The 3195-nt window shown below is 37.0% G+C and overlaps 1 pseudogene; it reads right to left on the bottom strand.

The window, feature by feature from the left end:
- Positions 1-1013: 1013 nt before the first annotated feature.
- On the bottom strand, positions 1014-1379 carry LOC110192055 (small nuclear ribonucleoprotein Sm D2 pseudogene; annotated as a pseudogene).
- Positions 1380-3195: the final 1816 nt, after the last annotated feature.

Here is a 3195-nt window from a genome sequence, read left to right as displayed (position 1 = left end):
AATATCACAGTGTGAGCTCCAAGGGAGTTCAAATAAGAAAAAGGACTTATTTTTTTTTCTTCAAATTTATACTGTGTCTGTGTGAACAATCAGCTTAATAGAATGGTGCCCTCCCACAAGAACATATAAATAATGCTGCCAATGACACCCAGAACTGTCATAGGCCTGATTAATTGCATTAATACCAAATCTAATATTAAAGATAGTCAAAGTACATTACTCCAGGGTTCCTCACAAATTTTGGTGCCATGGGCCAAATATTGCCTATGGAGCTGTGTTTGTCCTTTCTACCCATGTCCCAAATAATTGCTTAGCTCAGAGGTGAATAGCCATCACTCAAAATTGACAGAACTTTGAGGCAGACAACTTAGCTATTTTTGAGTGAGTGAATGTGTGTGCGTGTGTGTGTATGTGTGTATGTATGTGTATGTAGCTATCTATATTGATGTACTGGATTCTACCTTTTTAACAAATTGTTATTTTTTTTTCCAGTAATCACTTAAAATTTCAATCCTGAAGCCCAAGTCAAATTACACAGCAAGAGATATTATTCTCCCTAGATGGGATAAAAGCAGAACCTAACATCATAGTGGCTGGCAAATAGTAGTGGTTTAACAAATGCATGTTCATTTATTGATTGTGGTTAAATTCCATTCTCTAGAGTAAGAGTTTTTAAACTTTTTTTTGAATTGTGAAACCCTATGGATGCCTGGTCATGCTTTTGCATATGGACCACTTCCCAAAACAGTAATTATAAATGTATAAAGTAAAATGCATAGGAATACAAAGGAAGCCAATGATGTTGACATAGTTATCAAAAAAATTTTTACAAACAAATTAACAAATCTGAGGTTGAGAATTCTTATTCTAGAAAATCCAGACAATAGTTACTGTATACACCTTTTATTATTATTATTTTAAAACAACAAGACTTTATCCAGAAAAGTTAAAAGAAGGGAACCACTGGGGAACCTCATTGGGCTGAGCCAAGGTTCAGGTGGGAATAAGAGGTTCTATTTATGCTGCATGCCAACAATGAGTGGGTTCCTGGGGACCAAGATGACCAAATCTCCACTCAGGGACATCTTGGAAATGTAACAATCTTTGTTTACTTGTTTTGGATTTTTCTTGCTTTTGCCGTTTTTAGGTTCCTCTGTCCACATCTCCTTCATCTTCTCTGAGACCATGTTATAGTGCTTGTAGAAGACCTTCACTTGATCTAGCAGTTTCTTGTTATTGTAGATGTTGATAATAACCTAAATGTTCTTCTTCACTGATTGTGTGAGCACTTACAGGGGCCCAGTGTTGAGTATCTCTTCTTCCTGCTTTGGCAGCTCCTCAGGGATCATTTTGCTCTTGGGTTTCTTTAAAAGACCCATAGTGGTGGTGGCTCCTAAGTAAGTCCTTTGAGTTCCTGCTTTCCTCCTGCCACTACTTCTGCTTGTACCCACCCTTTAAAAGCCATCTAGGTCTATTTTCTTTCTAGGATGACCAAAGCCCTTAAATTTAAAATTTGATTTTTTGTAATGAACTTAAATTGTTCCTGTTTATCAGAGAAACAATTTGCTTCAATGATAGAAAGTGGTTACTGGTTATAGCAGTATGCAGAAGCAGTAAGAAGAATAACTTGGAATCAGCCTGATATAAATTAATTTTCTTTTTCAAAATTTCAAACATTCTCCATTTTAAACTCAATTTCAGAAGTAAGATAGGGCTACCTGATCACCTGCCACCTCATATGCTATTTTGTACTATTCTCTTTTTTGGAGAAAATGTGATTTCCTCCTCTGGGAAACTGATTTTCTTTCAATTAGGTCCTCCTCAAATTCTTTTCCATGGTGATCATAGGGTTATAGATCTAGAATAGGAAGACACCTCAGAGGTCATCTAGGAAAGCCCCTTCATTTTATCAAAGAGGAAACTAAAGTACAGAAAGTTTTAATTCTTGCCCAAGGGCACACAAATAGTCAGGTGCAGGGATTTCAAGTTCAGCACTCTTTCCCCTGGACCATACTACATCCTAGTTGTTGCCATATGCTAAATCATGGTTGTTGGAAATTGTTAAAGCATGTCAAACTTCTTTCATCATTCTATTGTAGTATAGACTCTCAGACTACTAACAAATTGCCAACTGAATTCCTGTTAATGGTCAATTTGGCTCTCACAAGTTCTCAATTCATGTATGGCTCAAGCAGTGAGGACAATTTGGTGGGAAAGAATGTAGCTGTTGGTTTGACAAGATTCAGTTTGTCAATAGTCTGGCTCACAGCATTTGACATGATGCATCCTTTCTCCAACAGACGTCCAGCGATTTGTCAGAATGCATTTTCTCAACTGAAGTCAAACTGCTGAACTCATTTTACCTTTTAACAAAAAGGTGGTAAAACAAAACCTCAGCCTTGGAAACAACAGCCAAATATATTAAGCACTGTTTTACCCTCTGGTTATTGCTGGATGCCACAGTGATGGGGTGATTAGTGGTGCCCATCAACAAAGATTGCCTTGTCAACTGAGAGATTACTGTTCCAGGCATTCTAACAGAGGAGAGAAATCTATGCCACCTTTAGGGGAAAATATTTTGCCATGCTAAATCTGCTTCCCTGATCGAAGGAAAGCAAAGTGAGTATAAAGACACAGGCAGATAATAGGGGATCAGATTTCAATTTCATTTGAATTGATTGCATGACTTGCTTGTATTTTTTCCTAATACACAGTTAGGGACTCCTGTTCTCTGGGATGTGAGGAATTCAGTACCTGAATGGAAATTTCAGAAAGAAAAAAAAAATGAGGCAAGAGGTGCTACCAACTTTTAGCATTATCTGTGGCAATACTTATTATTTACTGTTTTAAAGTGACACGCTGTGAGAAGGACCACCAGATAGGAGGTAACCATTGATACATTACAAACAGTGCTGGATATTGAATCAGGAAGATATAAATCCTGACGCTGGCATTCACCAGTTATGTGAACCCCTGAGTAAGTGACCTAACCTCTCAGCTTTAGATTTCTCCTCTGTGAAATGAGAATAATAATAGTACCTATATTACAGAGTTGTTAGGGGGAACAAATGAGATAATTATCTAATGCTTTGAAAACATTAAAGTGCTATAGTTAGTTATAATTACAATACTAGTGTGCTTCATTCCTGTGTCAATCCATGAAGGTAAATTAACGTTGAACTGCAGTAATTATAG

Source organism: Phascolarctos cinereus, unplaced genomic scaffold (genome assembly GCF_003287225.1).
Source record: "Phascolarctos cinereus isolate Bilbo 61053 unplaced genomic scaffold, phaCin_HiC Scaffold_5;HRSCAF=322, whole genome shotgun sequence".
Taxonomy (NCBI): domain Eukaryota; kingdom Metazoa; phylum Chordata; class Mammalia; order Diprotodontia; family Phascolarctidae; genus Phascolarctos; species Phascolarctos cinereus.
Note: the sequence above shows the minus strand (reverse complement) of the source record. Positions and strands in the feature narration are given on the sequence as shown.